Here is a 19,622-nt window from a genome sequence, read left to right as displayed (position 1 = left end):
TGCCAATGATGGTCGTATGCGTGTTTGGCGCCGTGCAGGTGAGCGCCACAATCAGGACTGCATACGACCGAGGCACACAGGGCCAACACCCGGCATCATGGTGTGGGGAGCGATCTCCTACACTGGCCGTACACCACTGGTGATCGTCGAGGGGACACTGAATAGTGCACGGTACATCCAAACCGTCATCGAATCCATCGTTCTACCATTCCTAGACCGGCAAGGGAACTTGCTGTTCCAACAGGACAATGCACGTCCGCATGTATCCCGTGCCACCCGACGTGCTCTAGAAGGTGTAAGTCAACTACCCTGGCCAGCAAGATCTCCGGATCTGTCCCCCATTGAGCATGTTTGAGACTGGATGAAGCGTCGTCTCACGCGGTCTGCACGTCCAGCACGAACGCTGGTCCAACTGAGGCGCCAGGTGGAAATGGCATGGCAAGCCGTTCCACAGGACTACATCCAGCATCTCTACGATCGTCTCCATGGGAGAATAGCAGCCTGCATTGCTGCGAAAGGTGGATATACACTGCACTAGTGCCGACATTGTGCATGCTCTGTTGCCTGTGTCTATGTGCCTGTGATTCTGTCAGTGTGATCATGTGATGTATCTGACCCCAGGAATTTGTCAATAAAGTTTCCCCTTCCTGGGACAATGAATTCACGGTGTTCTTATTTCAATTTCCAGGAGTGTACAAGGGACATTGCGATTGGTAGAGAGAGTTTCCACAAAATGAGAGGAACGCTTCTATTGGTCGAAATAGGCAGTGACGTGAAGACGAATGAACCCAGGTGGGAGAGGCAGTTCGACCATGAATAGGAGAAGAGAGAAATTTTTAGGGACTCTTCTCTGAACTGGCGTCAAGTGCAGAACAGAGCACTTGCTCTGTACGATGCAGAGAAGAAATTTGTGTGAACACTGCGTTCACAGCGGATGAAATCCAGCTAGAAATTAGCTATAGCAACGCTTAGCTCCAACTGAGGAGAGACGAACCAGCCAATTAGTTACTTGTTCTTGCGAGAACTGAATGGGCACTACAATATGCACGCTGCTCCAACCGTGCTCTTGTATATCGCCACCTACAAAGACTAGGGCTGACTGTGAGTACATGTTTTCTTGCATAACGAGAAACATAGGGAAAGTTTCTGCTGGAAAGCTCAGCAAAGGTTTAATTAGTTTTATAAGAATTTCAGCGGAAGAGAGCGGCCTAGCAGACGGCAGCCTGTCGCAGGGAAATACTGCGTGCAGAGGCGTAAACTTATTGGTTTACCAGCTTGCGTCCACTGTAAACTCGAGCGACCTTGGGTAATCTTTCGCTCAATTTGTCACATAGCTAACCATCCACCGTAGACTTGATTGTCATACTAAATAGTACCGAACTTTGAACCGGAATCGGACAATTTACGTAGTACTGACCAACATCATAACGTATGTGTAGGAACAATTTTGTAAAGAAACTTCTAATTAAACTGCAATATTGTAGTGTTTAGGATTAATATTCTTTCTGAGAGTTAATATTTAATATTGTTGTGTATAGGATTATTTCACTTTTTGATGGTGAGATGCGTTATCCTGACACCTGTTATTATGTTGTCAAAAACTGTGTAAAAGCGTGTATTTTTGCGCTAAAAATTGCGACATTAAACATGTCATTTCACGTTACACAGTATTTCTCAATCCTAGAATAAGTAACTACGTTACAACTGTTGCAACTAACACTGGAATAAGGTGTGCGTCTTTACATATTTTACTGTTCGTACCATCAATATCTTTACGTGCTCCACGCCCGAAAATTTAGCACAGAGTTCTTTGATGTACAGAACAATGAACCCCATCTATCGATCGTCGTAACTTTTTGCTCTCTTGTTGTCAACTAAATTTTGATTCTTTCTGCATGTATTGTAATGTTGTGTCCGAGCAAGTTCGCAATACCCATCGATTACGCGATTGGTTAATACGTATTGAGAATTCCCATCCTTCTCCTCTGTGATTCCCATTCAGTTTTAAAGGCTTGTGACGATAGATTGCTACACTGCCTGTTTTTGCGCAAACAGCCGCTGGACCCGTGAACGTTCTACATATCACAAACAAATAGCAAAGAGCAAACAGCGCTGACACCACGATTCTACCGAAGCGAACAGACTTGTACCGACCAAAAAATGCCACACCACAACAGTAAACGAAATGTGCTGTACTGACTACTTCCGAGAACCACGGAGCAAAGCCGAGACAGGCTGAAAATTGCTAAACATTGAGTACAGTGGTGCCCATATCCAAGACGGTGTAAACACCAACGAAAAAAAGGAGAGCTGAAGTGCGTTTACATACGTAGCACGAGAAGGAATATCAACATTTGCGAGAAGTAGTCATAAAGTTGTAATTATCAACTCGAATTCTCGATGTCCATCGTCAATCCTATCTGATGCACATCCCACACCGCACAGCAGTATTCTGTAAGAGGTCAGAGAAGCGCAGTGCAGGAAGTTTCTGTAGCAGACCTGTTGCATTTTCCAAGTGTTCCGCCAATAAATCGCAGTCTTCGATTTGCTTTCACCACTATGTGATCGTTGCAATTTAAGTCATTTATAATTAAAATCCTTAAGTATTTAGCTACATTTATAGCATTTAGATTTGTGTGATTTATCGTGTAATCGAAATTTAGCGGATTCCGTTTAGTAATAATGTGAATGTCATCGCATTTGCGTTATTTAAAGTCAACTTCCATTTTTCACACCATCAGATATCTTGTCTAAAGCATTTTCCAATTAGTTTTGATCATCTGCCTTTACGGACAACGTCATCTGCAAACAATCAAAGAGGGTTGCTCAAATTGTCTCCTATATCGTTAATGTAGATCGGGAACAGCAGAGGGCCTCTAAGCGTAAATGGTTGGGAAAGCATACTTGACCTCTTAACAGCAAATAATCCTGGACAAATAGTGAGTATTGTGACGAATAAAGGGATTAGCGACCACGAGGCCGCTGCTGCTGGCTGAATACTGTAACACCTACAACCACCAAGAAGAAACTCAAAATATTTCTATTTAAAGAAAGCTGATAAAAATGCTCTTAATGCCTTTTTAAGAAACAGTCTTCACTCCTTCCGATTTGACCATGTAAGCATAGAAAATATGTGGAATGTTTTGAGAGAGATAGTATCGACGGCAATTGAGAGATATATATCACATAAATTAGTAAGTGATGGTACTGATCCCCCATAGTACACAAAACGCTTCACATCGCTGTTGCAGAAGCAACGAAAAAAGCATGTCAAATTTAAAAGAACGCAAAATTCCCAAGATTGGCAAAGTTTTGCACAAGTTGGAAATATAGCGCGTACATCAATGCGAGATGCTTTTAATAATTTCCACAATGAAATCTGGCAGAAAACCCAAAGAGATTCTGGTCATACATAAAGCACACTAGTGGCAAGACGCAATCAATACCCTCACTGCGGGATAACAACGGTGAAGTCACTAGTGACAGTGTCACTAAAGCAGAGTTATTAAACACGGTTTTCTTAAACTCCTTCACCAGAGAAGACGAAGTAAATTTTCCTGGATTCCAATCAGAAACAACTGCCGAGATGAGAAACATAGAAGTAGATATCTTCAGTGTAGCAAAGCAGCTTAAATCACTTAATAAAGGCAAGACCTCCGGTCGAGATTGTGCACCTGTCAGGTTCCTTTCAGAGTATGCTGACACAATAGCTCCATATTTAGCAATTATATACAACCGCTCACTCAGAGAAAGACCCGTACCTAAGGACTGGAAAATTGCTGTAGTTACACTAATACCCGAACAGGGAAGTAGGAGTAATTAGATGAAATACAGGCCCAGTGTTTTGGAATATATACTGTTTTCGAACATTATGAAGTACCTCGAAGAAAACGATTTGTTGACACATAGTCAGCACGGATTCAGAACATATCGTTCTTGTGAAACACAACTACCTCTTTATACTCATGTAGTAATGAGTGCTATCGACAGAGAATGTCAAATTGATTCCACATTTTTAGATTTGCACACAATGGTCTTCTAACCAAACTGCGTGCCTACGGAGTATCACCTCACCTGTGCGACTGGATTCGTGATTTCCTGTCAGAAAGGTCACAATTCACAGTGATAGACGGGAAGTCATCGATTAAAACAGAAGTAATATCCGGAGTTCCCCAAGGAAGTATGATAGGACCTCTATTGTTCCTGATCTACATTAACGACATAGGAGACAGTAGCCGTCTTAGATTGTTTACAAATGATGCTGTCATTTACCGTCTTGTAAAGTCATCAGATGACCAAAACGAATTGCAAAATGATTTAGATAAGATACCTGTATGGTGCGAAAAGTGACAATTGACCCTGAATAAAGAAAAGTGTGAAGTTATTCACAAGAGTACTAAAAGAAATCCACTAAATTTCGATTACGCGATAAGTCACACAAATCTGAAGGCTGTAAATTCAACTAAATCCTTAGGGATTAAAATTACCAATAATCTAAATTGGAATGATCATATAGATAATGTTGCGGGTAGAGCAAACCAAAGACTCCGATTCATTGGCGAAACACTTAGAAGTGAAACGTCCCCTTAGAAAAATTATTGAATTACTGTGCTGATAAATCTCTTACATTATCTGATTTTCAAACAGCTGAGCAAAACTGAACGTACTCAGACATTTCGCTCTTTACCTATTCTGATCAACACTAAACTGACACACAATATTTTTTTAGCGCAAAGCAATCTGACTTTTAATAATCCCTACAAAAGAATGGCCCTGACTAACATTAACCTATACCTTTCACAAATCACTTACCTCACAAAAATCTTCGTTACTCGAACTACTGCAATACAGCGAGCACCACTACTGCCAGCTAAATAAAAGATTGAAACTACTGATAGGCATAGTTAGCAAATGAAAGATTTTGATAGAGAACAAACAATGTATTTACCTTAATAGTGTTCAAAAGTCATAATATATATAGCAGTTCATGACATCCATTCTTACAAATGTACTGTTTCTGATGGACACACGTCCAGGTCATCCGCTCTCAAAAATCCGCCATCTCACTTCCCCACATCCACCACTGCTGTCGGCTCACCTCCAACTGCGCAACGCTACGCGCTGTTAACAGCCAACAGCCCAACATTACAATAGCGAATATTACAACAATGCCAACCAGCCACAGACTGCACACAGCACAGCCAGTGATTTTCATACAGAGCGCTACGTGACGGTGGCGTTACCAATATAAAAACCTAAACAGCCTACTTACAGAGGGTGCAACAGGTCTACTAAACAGAGACTGCTTACACTGCGCTTGTCCGCCCTATTCTGGAGTATTGCCCTGCGGTGTGGGATCCGCATCAGCTGGGACTGGCGGATGACATTGAAAAAGTTCAAAGAAGGGCAGCTCGTTTTGTGTTATCGCGAAATACGGGAGATAGTGCCACATACGTGAATTGTAGTGGCAATCATTAAAACAAAGGCGGTTCCCGTTGAGGTGAGATCTCATAAAATTCAGTCACCAGTTTTCTCCTCCGATTGCGAAAATATTCTATTGGCACCCGCCTACATAGGGAGAAATGATCATTACGATAAAAGAAGAAAAATCACGGCTCGCACAGAAAAATTTAATGCTCGTTCTTCCCGCGCGCCGTTCGAGAGTGGAACGGTAGAGAAACAGCATAAGGTGGTTCATTAAACCCTCTGCCAGGCACTTTATTGTGAATAGCAAAGTAATCACGTAGCTGTAGATGTAGATGTAAATTCCAAAAATCTCCTTGCTGTGTGTATAGTGAGTGCAATGGAAGCCACTGATAATTTCTGGTAATTCGTCCGTTGTATGGGGACGTTGAGCTGGGTGACGCCCGCCCTCGTGTTCGAGAGTATAAACGTCATACCAATTGACGGTTTTCGCCCTCTTCCCGCCTGACACTTTCTTTATTGCACCCAGCAACACGCCACGAGTGAAGTGCTGCTGTGGTAAAAGACTGGAGTCGTATTCAGGAAAATAGCGATGGTTTCCCTAAATCGCTTAAAGAAATGCCGGAATAGTTCCTTTGATAAGGTGACGGCGGATATCCTTCCCGAACACCAGCTTCTGCTCTAATATACTCGAGGTCAACGGGGTATTAAACCGTATTCCGCCTTCCTTTACCCTAACGACACAAGCGCAGCACTTACCTTTACGAGCACATGTCACACTCGTTCACATTGCACACAGACAAATTACACACAGCTTAAATATGAAGAGGAATCTTACCTCAATATTTCAGTGTGCCCTATACATATTCCTGAAAAGGGGCTATTTGTTCAGGCCCGAACACATTTGTTTACTAGACTAATCACATTTACTTACACTGTCGAAAGTAAAGTTGATAGTGGCATAAGCATTACAAAATGCCTCACTCAGTGAAATTTACAAACTGCTGAAAGGTGCTCAAGAAATTAAACGAAATTTTTAGAAGGAATACGTTACGTGACATTGTTTCTGCTGGCAACGTAGTGCAGTTCAGAGGAGCTGAGTTCGACAAACCTTCTGACGTACGGCCATATTTTTAGTTAAGCTGTTACGTGTGACGGCGAGTAGAATGCTGAAAGCGGCAACGTACTCCAAAAAACTAACAGATATAACAAGACTTTCAAATCCTTGGACGTCGTATCTGTTTGGCACTTAGCCGCAGGGCATCTGTCCTCGCGTTAATACAGCACTGTACATAATTATGACGTGTTACTTCTGCGCACTACTCAGCTGCTAACAGTCCTCCGAGCCAAAGTTCCCAACGCACACTAATACGGTCCTTCTCGACTCTGTGATACCTGCTTTTTTTTAGTCCCTATTATCTCCTTCTCTATATATAAAATGCAGTTTCCTGACTGACTGACTAACACACCATCGCCCAGCCCGAACCGCTAAGGACAGAAACTTGAGATTTGGAGAAGATGTGGATCTCACACTGCACGCGTCGTTTAAAAAGGGATTTTTAGGAATTCCAACCCTAAGGGACTGATAAAGGGGACGAAGGTTTTTTTTAAAAAAATGTCACTATTAAGGGAATTTTGAAGCTAGAAATAGGAAAGTTGGTAACTGGTACTCAATCAGAAACAAAAATAGCATATTTCAGCTGTTTTGGAAGATTAGCTGTATGGGCGTGAAATAGTGGATGAAATCCTTTTTTCGAAAATGTATCACTACTTAAGTAATTTTAAAGCTACATCTATGAACATAGGTATTTGACTTCTCGGTTACAAACTTAAAAAAAATACGTGTTTCAGTGTTTTTGGAAACTGAACACCTAAGGGGATGAAAATATTTTGTTATGATTAAATTTGACTTCAAAGTTAGAAACAAAAAAAAGTTTTCCGCTGTTTGCAAATTCAACTTCTATAGGGAAGAAACGGGGGATGAAAGCTCTTATGAAAATATTTCATAGTGGAAACAATTTTTTAATTAAATATATGATAATTTGTATTCGGGTTCTCTGTTGGAAATGAAATATACGAATGTCACTGTTTTTGGAAATTCAGCCGCTATGGGAGCGAAATAGCGTCACACTGATTCACTGACTTATCATCGCCCAGCCCAAAGTTTGGAGAGGGTGTGGATCTTATACTGTATGTATCGCTTAAGAAGGGATTGTCCGAAATTCCACTCCTACGGGGGTGAAATAGGCGATGAAACGCTTTTTGAAAGTGTGTCGCTATTAAGGACGTTTTCAAGATAGAACTTTGAAAATGGTATTTGGTTTCTCAGTGAGAGAGAAAATATGTGTTTCAGCATTTTCGGAATTCAGACACTAAGGGGATGAAATAGTGGGGGAAAGTTTTTTTTAAAAATAAGTAAGTACCAAAGAACTAATTAAGGCTTTTAAGGCTACATCTGTGACAGTTGATATTTGACTTCTCGATTAGAAATGAAAAATACGTAACTTCCTGACAGACTAACTGTGTGCCAGGCCGAAACTCGAACTCGGCCCGGCACACTGTTCTAATCTGCCAGGAAGTTTCACATCAGTGCACACTCCGCTGCAGAGTGAAAATTTCATTCTAAACAAAAAAAAAACAAAAAATGTTTCAACGTTTCTGGAAATTTAACCCTTACGGGGCTCCAATAACCGATGAAAATATTTAAGAAAATATTTCGTTACATTAAAATATTTTAAAACTAAATTTATGAAACTGGTACTTCATTTCTCGGTTAGATATAAAGAAATATATGTTAGGGGATGAAAGTTGCCATGAAAAATCTCCACAAGAATGCAAAAGACATGATTAACACTCTGGACTGTAGCTACCAGAATCGCTTTTTGGTCAGAAGTACGTTCGGAAAAGACCATGCTTATACGGCCCTAGTTATTGTGAAAAGTTTAAGAGGTGTTGCAATTTTTGAGCAACATAAAAATTCGATTAAATAGAAGCAAAACAATCTCTGCAGGACATATAGTCAACACTATCGAAGAAGCGGGGGGTAAGCTAATGGGAAATAAGTGGCATTAAGGGGAAGAGAGATGCGTGTATCTGTTGATCATCAGACTTTGCTCTAACGCTGTCGGTCTAATTTCCGTGTCTCTCGCTCTGTCTCGTAGACTGAGTGCCTGCGATACAGTTGATAATGATTCGCCCATTGGACGGATATGTTAAAGTTCGCTGACTCCTTGGTGCTATATCGAAGTAAGCCGTGTGCCGACACTAGTTTCGCACTATTGCCTTCCTTTCATTTCCGTGATCATTGACAACTACAGAGCACAGCAATATACGGCACAGTTACGTTTCGGTCATTGCCGACTGCGGTGGGCAGTGGTCTAAAGCATTGGACTCGCGGTCGGGAGGAGTGAAAATAAAACCTCCGCCCGGCCATCCATTGTGGATTATCGTGCACGTGTTTGGGCTTGCTGGCTGCTACTGATAACCCCAACACAAGCCGTAAAAAGAGTACAACAACAACTACTCCTCGGGCTATGAGCAATTTTTGGCACTGTATATGTCGACGACCTTCAAGAAATTATTGGAATATGTCCACTTGATATGTCAATATTGGCTGAAGAGGAATGACTACCACCACGTTCAGAATCTCATCGGACTGTAGGCAAGAGACAGAACATCACAAACATCAAACAAAGCCTCGAATTACGACATCTGAACCGCCCGCGAGGGATGACCCCGATCTGACGGGCCACGGAGAAAAACAAACGAAAGTACCTTTGGAGAAGAAGGCGTTCCAGAGCACAGTATCTGTGAATGCTCTCTGTACGTGTGCACGGTTACTGTTGGCTGTCAACAACTTCACTCAGCATGGAAAACCAGGTTTGAAGGAGATCCAACACCGCAAGCCAACAGGGCAGATCCTCGACAGCACTGTGGACGCAGTGTCCCAAATGGCATGGAAGCACATTATCATCTGAACCAAAACGCTCTCCCTGCCCTACTGGTCAGTGCAAGCAAGGAATCCAAGAGAGCAGGCTGACGTGCGGCAGCAGTAGACATGGGACGTGGCATAGCAGCATAGAACCAGGCGCTTTTCCCCAACAACTAGGCAGCACAGGAGATAACGACTGCAGTCTGAATTGAGAGGGGCGAATATTTCAGGCAATTTCACAGAGTCTTTTGTACAGTCAGAGGAGTCGGCAGTAAACCATCAGACTAGGGCGACACTGAGTGACTATTGGGAATCAACGTCGCAATAATTTTTGAAAAGATGGACAGTTTTCTGTGGTTACATACCAAAACAGTAGCAGTGATGCAAATGGTGGAGGCATATGTACCAGTAGTATTAATGGCGATGGTGGTAGTTTTAACAGTAGTAACAATAATAATACTAATAATAAAGTACTAGATATTGGCTGTCTGGCATTCGCTGATGTTCTCGCAGTACTCAGAGATAACATAGAAACCGCAGTAAAGCAAATCGGGGTACGGAAAGGAAGGCTGCAAAGGTCAGACTAAAGATCTCCTTTGAGAAAACAGAATACATGTCAAACAAAAAAAGATGCCCCAAAACAGATTACGACAAAATGTGGTGAGTCCAAGAGAGTTCAGATACACAAGAATCTTGGGGGGATGATACAAGTAAATGGAATAGAGAAAGAAATCCGCGAACAGAGAAATCATCTACCTGATTACTCTGCAATTCACAATTAAGTGCCTAGTAATGGGTTCATCGAACCACCTCCATGCCATTTCTCTACCGCACGCGGGGAAAACGAACACTTAAATTTTTTCGTGCGAGCTCTGATTTATCTTATTTTATTACAATGATCATTCCTCCCTATGTAGGTGGGTGACAATAAAATATTTTCACACTCTGTGGACAAAGTTGGTTGAAATTTCATGAGATCCTGCCGTTACGAAAATCGACTTTGCTTTAATGATAACAACCCCAGTTTGCCTATCGTATCTGTGGCACTCTCTCCTATACAACACGAGCTGCCCTTCTTTGATCTTTTTCGACGCCCTCCCGTCAACCCTATCTGAAGCGGATCCCACACCACACAGCAACACTCCAGAAGAGGGAGGAAAAGCGTAGTGTAAGCAGTCTCTTTAGTAGACCTGTTGCACTTTCTAAGTGTTCTGCCAATAAATCGCCGTCTTTGGTTTGCTTTCTCCACAACTATATCTTTGTGATTGTTCCAAATGAAGTTATTCGTAATTGTAATCCATAAGTATTTAGGTGAATTTACAGTTTGTGTTTTTATCATGAAACCGAAATTTATCCGATTCCTTTTAGTACTCATGTGGCTCACTTCACACTTTTCATTGTTTTGGGTCAATTCGCACTTTTCCCACCATACAGGTATCTTGCCTTCATAGTTTTGCAATTTGTTTTTGATTATATGGTAGCTTTATAAAAACGTAAATGACAATCTAAGAGAGCCGCTCAGGTTGATTCCTAAATCGTTTATGTAGATCAGGAACAGCAGAGGACCTATAACACTTCCGTGGGCAATGCTAGATATTGCTTCTGTTTTTCTCGATGACATTCCGCCAGTTACTTTTCTGACAGGAAACCACGGACACAGTTGCACAACTGAGATCATATTCCACAGGCACGAAATTTTATTAGAAGTCGCTTGTGAGGTTAGAAGTCGCTTGTGGGGAACGGTGTCAAAAGCCTTCTGGAAATATAAAAATATGGAATCAGTTTGACATCCCCTGTCGTTACGAAGTGGGACTTCAGGTAGCAAAGACAAGAAATAATTATTTGTACCTTAAGGACAAACTGTCTACGCGGTTCTTCCTTTGATTACTTTTAGTTTCTCAATGAAATGTAATCAAATTAAATAATCTGAAATGGTTTATAGATATATTCAAGTTGAGGGTGAGGACGCCAGAGAAAACCATACTGTCACGGATTAAGAACGAGTTACGAGTAGTCTTCGAATAAGATAGGTATATCTCTGAGCTGAGGTCTTGTTGTTGTGGTTGTTGAGCCCAGTCAGACGTCATGGACTGTCAGACGTGAGTTGTCAGTTAGTGTAGCGGTGTGGAGATGGGAGGCAATGTCAACTCGTGTCACGTATAATGGCAATTGTGCGTTCTGTTCTGAAGTTAATGTTCAAGGTGTGTACTTCCATGAAGTTTATTATTTCACTTCATAGAAGTTACAGGAGAGAAAAAAAATGTGTATGACAAATTATTTGCAGTTGTGTCCCAAAAGAGCCTTACAGAAAAATAATTCTGCAACAAGAAAATGAATCCGTATAACTGCACGGCGACTGAACTTCTACACAGGATCCGATTAACAATTCTTAGACGAAAAGAGGTCAAGGTACTGTCATAACTCGTCACTAAAACTTATAACAATAGAGAACAGTTCTGTACAAAAAAAAAATATTCTGTAGGAAGACGGTTTAGTTACGCTGTGACTGGGAACTAAATGATGGTATCGTAGGACTATACACAGTACAACATATTACCGGTGTCACAACTTCCAGTTCAACACATTTAAATACTATATTCTTCTTGATATAACATCTATTGGTTCAAATGGCTCTGAGCACTATGGGACTTAACATCTATTGTCATCAGTCCCCTAGAACTTAGAACTACTTAAACCTAACTAGCCTAAGGACATCACACAACACCCAGTCATCACGAGGCAGAGAAAATCCCTGACCCCGCCGGGAATCGAATAACATCTATTTATTACTCAATTTTTTTGTACTTTAATTACATTTTTTATTAGATCTGCTACAGTTAGCACTCATTACTTCATGAGAATAAAGAGCTAGTTGTGTTTCACAAGACCGATATTTTCTGAATCCTTGTTGGCCGTCTGTCAATAAATCGTTCTCTTCGAGGTAACCCATAATGTTCGAATACATGTTACAAATTCCTACTGCAAATACGGATCTGTAATTAAGCGGATTACACCATCGTCTTTCTTCGGTACTGGTTTAACGTGTGCAGCTTTCCAATCTTAAGGTACGGAGCTTTCGACGAGCGAACGGTTGTATATCATTGATAAATATGGGGCTATTCTGTCAAAAAGCTCTAAAAGGAACCTGACGTAAACAATTTGGACCGGAGGCCTTATCTTTATTAAGTGATTTAAACTGCTTTGCTACAGCGAGGAGATCTACTTCTAAGTTACTCATGTTGGCAGTTAGTCCTGACTCGATTTCAGGAATATTTGCTTCTTCTTTGGTAAAGGAATTTCGGAAAACCGTGTTTAGTAACTCTCCTTTAGTGGTGCTGACATCCGTAACATCACCATTGTTACCGTGCAGTGAGGGTATTCATTGTGTCTTTCCGCTGGTGTACCTTACAAACGACCAGAATCTCTTTGGATTTTCTGCCTGATTGCGAGACACAGTTTCGGTGTGAAAACTATTAAAAGCATATCACATTGAAGTTCGCTTAAGTTTCGAGTTTCTATAAAACTTTGCTAATCTTGGGCGTTTTATATTCTCTGACCTGCTTTTTGTACCATGGAAGATCGGCACACTCTCTTATTAATTTATTTGGTATGTATCTCTCAACTGACTAGATACTATTTCTTTGAATATAAACCACATCTGGCCAACGCTTACCAAGCGTATCCCTGTATACGTAATGATGATCCCTATTTGCTCAAGATTATTTATTGCAAAGAGGTCAAGTATTTTCTCGCGACAATTTACACTTCGAGTTGACTCCTGAACTATTAGTTCAAAATAATATTCTGAGAAAGCATTCAGAACGATTTCGGACGACGTTTTATGCCTACCGCTGACTTTAAACATGTATTTTCGCCATCATGTCGACGACAGACAGAAATCACCACCAACTATAATTGTATGTGTGGGGTTCTAAAATACCGATTTTTTTCTGCGTGTACGTCCCTTTGTTTGTCTTGCACACACTTTTAGACTGACGCCCTTTCTGTAATTTCCCCGGACGCTCTAACCTAAGAACCTCCCAATCCCGTCCACACAGCTCCCGCTACCCGTGCAGCCGTTTCCTGTAAGTAGTGGAGCCATGATCTATCAAGCGGAACCTGGAAATCCACCATCCTACGGCGCAAGTCGAGGAATTCGCAGCCTATACGGTCGCAGAACAGTCTAAGCCTCTGATTCAAACCCTGCATTCGGATCTGTCGATGATGTTACAGATGGTGAGCCCCGCCTTCATCTCGCAAGAAATCAGCTAGCCTCCCAAAACCAAAGAGGATCTCTTCCGATTAGACCCAACACACATCGTTGGTACCGACATGAGCCACCAACTGCAGTCGGCCGCACTCTGCGCTCTTCATGGCATCAAAAAAGTGGTTCAAATGGCTCTGAGCACTATGGGACTTAACTTCTGTGGTCATCAGTCCCAAAGAACTTAGAACTAAGAACTACTTAAACCTAACTAACCTAAGGACATCACACACATCCATGCCCGAGGCAGGATTCGAACCTGCGACCGTAGCGGTCGCGCGGTTCCAGACGGTAGCGCCTAGAACCGCTCGGCCACTCTGGCCGGCTCATAGTATCCAGAAGCAGGCTTTCCACATCTGGAATTACTCCTCCCGGTATGTACAGAGAGTGCACACTGGATTCCTTCCCCTCCTTGGAAGCCATAAGTGTCCCATTACGCGCCTTTTGGAGCTCCGAACCACTAGTAATCCCACCCTCTGTGAATGCCCAGACATTGCGGGCCGAGAAGCTTCTTCTAGAAATCGAAAGATGACTAGAGCATTCTGGAAGACTGGAAACATTTACAGTGGATCATGTATATACAGCGTAATGTGAAACTGAGACATTACGCGAAAACCTTAAACACAACAGGCACGTTTGCGATGGATCGGAAACGTGTACTAGAAAAATCACGAAATTAGAGAGCAGAATTATCGGAATAATCCTTGGGCTCAATAAGACAGACAAACGGCAGAGCAAAGAAGAGATCGAACAGGTACCTAACAGAGTACGTGATTTGAAGAAACGTCGACTGACATTTTACGTTCATACAAAGAGAATACCGAACACACGACAATATAAGCATATCATGCAGTACACAGAAAGCATTAGGAACGTGAAGTGGATAACCGTAGTCAGATATGCCACGAAGGATGCTGACACAACCGACTTAGATACATAAGACAGACAGACATTCGACTACAAAGTATTCAAGTGAGCCAAGAGACCACGAAATTTCAAGACAGGAACACCTTGGTCGGAAAATAGAAAGAAAATTCATAGTGAAAAGAAACCTCACATGAAGTAAACGTTTTACGCGGTCTTCTAGCGGCCTATACATGTACAATAACAACAATAACAATAATTTTTGCTATGTATTATACATATTTTATTTGAAGAGAATGTGGAAATGAACCTGTAAAAAATAAATTCGCCCTATCGTACGCGTAATAGGCAATAATGTAGATTAAGTGAACAAATAAAAGAAATTTCTAAACTAGTACAGACGATTTTCATCGTGGTTCCTTCGAGAAGATAGCACCGATTTCCTGCCACTTCCTTATCCAGGCCGTTCCCCTAATACCTCATCGTTCACGAAACGTTACACTCCAGTTTTCCTTCCTTATTCATTTCACCACTCATCTAAGTGATAGAAATGTTCATTTCAATGAGTTATGGGAGGAACGAAACTGTATATCACCTTCAATGGTTGGTAACCCCGTCGTTGAGCGCGCGTAACCCACACTTCAATTGAACCTTGCCAAACAGCAGAACAAAACTGACAGACTTTTCACTTGGCTGATATAGTTCGGAAGGCGTGTGATGCAGTAAGCGCACTACAAACGAAAATCAGCCTATTTGAATTTCAATGGCCAAAGAAACGAGTTAGGTAAACATCTTAGCAAGTATAGAGCGTTAATCAATTCGATATCGCAGTACTTATGTTTGTAAGAAATATTATGCAGTGTTCCTTCGGAAATGCATTCGTATACGAATGCATAGGCAATGCAGTATCGTATTTATCCGCCGATACGAGATTAGCGACTTTCGAATAAATATTTCCCTGGCTGGGTATCACGGAAACTGTACGTGTGCAAGTTAGCTACACGTGGACGACGACATATGGAATTCTGAGTGTTGCTGTGAGGCGTGCACGGATAGCCGAAATGCTTAAGGCGACCGTTCGCAACAGGCGAGAAATCCGGTTTCGAGTCCCGTTTCGGCACAAGTTTTCAATTATTATTTATTTATTATTTGATCTTCACATTACAGTCTATTATCTACAAAGCTAACATAGGCCATACAATCAGATTTTTATGGCTAGTAATAAATGTATGCATTAATTGTTTGTTCCTGCTGCTTATAAACATACATTTTTTAAATGCTAATTCTAAAAAAAAACTACTGCCCCAATTATTCCCTACCACAATAAAACTGGAATTTTAAAAAAAAAATCTTAAACAATTACGCTGCCATTAATGCTACTTCAGTGGTACTGATACTGTTCTGTTTATTTTCATATCCTAGGGTGCATCTAAACTGTTTATATATGTTTCCGCTGCTGGATCAGCCTTCATGATGGCCCGGTCAACAGCCTTGTCTTTTGGATTCTTTGGGCTTAGGGCAGCGTAAGCAGCGTTTCCGAATGCGTCAGGTTGAGACTTTCTTCAGTGCTGCTCTGGGACCCAGCTTCCTTAATGCCGGACGACCATTACCCGCTGCATCTTCGTAGAGCGCACAGTCCCTGAATGTGTGCTGTGGAGTGCCCACATTTCCTCGGGAGTAACTGTCATTAACTTGCCTTTTCATTTTGTACAGGTACGTAGCACACGGGCCATGATAAGTCAGTCCACTCGACGGCTGAAGAAATATCATTTTTAGTCTCTCCATGATGTTACGGAGAAATTCGTTTGTCCTCCTTCCGGTGCCTGAAGGGTACTATTCATTTTGCGGCAGAAACTTTCAATGACGTCATTACATTCTACAGGTGCGATTTCCCGTATTCGCAACTGTGAATACGTTTCCTGTTTATTATTTATTTTAATTTTATAGCTTTCATTAGACCAGTCTAGTCAACTGTTTAAAGGTTTATAGAGGTTGTTGTTATTTAGTAACACAATATAGTTCAATAATAATTCAATAAGACATTTCAATAGTGCAGTGGTTATACAGAGATTATAATTTATTATTATATGAAATGTGTTTTGCTCTTCTGTCTACCCAATACTTATTCATTCTTTCAGATATTTTCTTTCTTTCTTCGTCTGAGGTCACTCTTCCTGTAACCCCTTTGTTGATCTTCGTTTGTAGCCTGGTTTGTGCGTCTTGCAGTGTTCTGGTTTTCTCTCTTTTGTTTTTTAAGTCATCTACTGTAAGCTGGAGTTCTCTGATATCTTTCTTAATTTCTGTGATCCATTGAATGTTGATCTTACTATTCCACAATTTTTCTGTTACTCGTTCACTAGTTCTGTTGTATGGTGCTCTCGTCATATGCCCAAAGAGTGAGATAGGCTTCTTCCTGATCGTGCTCATTACTGGTTCAATTTTCTTGCACACACTTTCATTTAAAGCTGATCTCCAATGCCCATTTAGTTGATATTGTTTATCTATGCGTGTCTTAATTATACTTCTTTATATCTTCAGTATTTTGTCAATTTCTGCTGTATTAGTTACTTTGAAGATGTTTGCAGGTGCATATTTCTGGTTGTGTAACTGCTTTATAATATTTTAATTTTGCGTCTATGGATAAGCCCTTCAGCAGTGCTCTTGCTGCTAGTTCGCTAGGCTATTTTAAGATGTCAAAGGCCGGCGAGTGGATGTTGAAGGAAATACACTACACCCGTGTTCAGAAAAAAAAGATACCTTGAACGACTAGAGACAGGACGTTCATATTCACAGGACATGTACATTAGTGTGTTGTCCAGAAACGATTAACAATTGGACCATGTCGGCCCAGGGACTCAAGGTCAACATCGATATCTCGCCGCAACACCAGCTACCAGTAAAATGTGGCTGCTTCTCTAGTTGTGTCTATAAACCGAAGGTAGTGGATCAATGTGAGTTAAGCAGACGTACAGGATGCTCGAACCGTACCGTCCAACGAGTGAGTTTGAAAGGGGTGATTTCTTGCCATGAGAGAACGTGATGCATCCACCTGGGAAATTGCTGCTCGTGTGGGACGAAGTGTTTCGGCAGTGCAACGGGTGTGTGGAGAATGGTTCACGGAAGGCCGCAGAACGCGACTAGATGCGTCAGGTCGTACCACCCAGACCACCCCCGAGAAGATCGACACCTCAGCCGAATGGCATTGCAGGACAGATCTGCGTCCTCCTCGGTTCTGGCGCACCACTGGAAAAGTGTAGCACATACTACACTATCACGGATGACAGTTCGTCGCTGTTTATAACGGCATGGATCTCGTGCGCGTCATCCACTTCTCCGCCTATGATTAACGACTGCGCAAAAGCATGCTAGACGGCAATCGTGTGTTAAACGAAACCACTGGGAACAGGAATGGCATCAGATAGTGTTTTCGGACGAATCCAGGTTCTGCTTGTTTGAAAATGATTGACCCATTTTTGTTCGTCGCAGATAGGGGGAGCGGCATCACAGTGATGGCATTCGCACAAGAATACAGCACCAAATCAAGTCCTTATGGTGTGGGCTGCTACGGGGTACAATCACAGATCACAGTTCGTGCGCGTCCAGTGCACTGTGACCGGTATGACCTATGTGAATGACAGCCTGCGACCTGTAGCCGACTAACCAGCCGGAGTGGCCGAGCGGTTCTAGGCGCAACAGTCTGGAGCCGAGCGGCCGCTAGGGTCGCAGGTTCGAATCCTACCTCGGGCATGGATGTGTGTGATGTCCTTGGGTTAGTTAGGTTTAATTAGTTCTAAGTTCTAGGCGACTGATGACCTCAGAAGTTAAGTCGAATAGTGTTCAGAACCATTTGAACCATTTGAACCTCCAGCCATAACCTCTCTGCGTTACACCCCAGACGCCATTTTTCAGCGAGACAATCAACGACCACTTGACTTGTTGGTGTGACAGGATGTCAGCGTTTAGTCATGGCCCCCCTAATAAGAATGCTTGTAGCCAATCGAAAACGTGTGGGATACGGTGAAATGACAGGTGCAGTGCTGTGAGTCAGTGCCAACCAACACAAATGAACTTTGGAACCAGGTGAATGTAGCATGGTGCTATACCGCAGGACGCCTTTCTCGTCTTCTACAGGCCGACGCCATCACAAATGAAACAAGTTCTCAACCCTACGCCTACTAGCCAACAGGGCACATGACGAACAGAAGTGACTGAAACGCTAATCATTTCTGCAGAACATACTAACGTAATTGTCCTGTGAATATAAACGTCCTATCTCCAGTTGTTCAAGGTGTTACTTTTTTCTGACCGGTGCTGTACATACTCATTCAACATACACAGCAAATCGTTATTGAACCAACGAACACTCGACCAGGTGTCCACATTAGGAGATGGATCCCAAACTCAGTTCACCGCCAATCTTATGGTGTTACCGCCGGCAGTACGAACCGCAACAAAGCTTGTAAGATGGCTATAATTTCGCACCTTACAAGAACTCATCTACATACTTTGCCGTTATTTTCAACCGGAATTACGTATCATTTGGTAGGTTGTACATTGTATATTTGAATATTTAATGAAGACTGTCATTGCCACGAACACCTTGTAAATAGCTGTTAACCCTTATTACATGAAAGGTGATGGATTGTCTTTATTATCAAAATGGCGTAATGAATGATTGCCTATACTTGTAGAGGTTGGAACGACAGTGGAAATGGAACGGCAGGGGTAACTCAGGCGTGGGTGGAAAAGCCCACACAGGTGTGCTGGTCCTGCTTAGCACAAGAAGTAGCCCAAGGCGGACGGTCGAGACACCTGAGCGCTGGAGCACAATACGGGGTGCATTCAAGTTCTAAGGCCTTCGATTTTTTTTTCTAATTAACTACTCACCCGAAATCGATGAAACTGGCGTTACTTCTCGACGTAATCGCCCTGCAGACGTACACATTTTTCGCAACGCTGACGCCATGATTCTATGGCAGCGGCGAAGGCTTCTTTAGGAGTCTGTTTTGACCACTGGAAAATCACTGAGGCAATAGCAGCACGGCTGGTGAATGTGCAGCCACGGAGAGTGTCTTTCATTGTTGGAAAAAGCCAAAAGTCACTTGGAGCCAAGTCAGGTGAGTAGGGAGCATGAGGAAT

Source organism: Schistocerca serialis, chromosome 2, assembly GCF_023864345.2.
Source record: "Schistocerca serialis cubense isolate TAMUIC-IGC-003099 chromosome 2, iqSchSeri2.2, whole genome shotgun sequence".
Taxonomy (NCBI): domain Eukaryota; kingdom Metazoa; phylum Arthropoda; class Insecta; order Orthoptera; family Acrididae; genus Schistocerca; species Schistocerca serialis.
Note: the sequence above shows the minus strand (reverse complement) of the source record.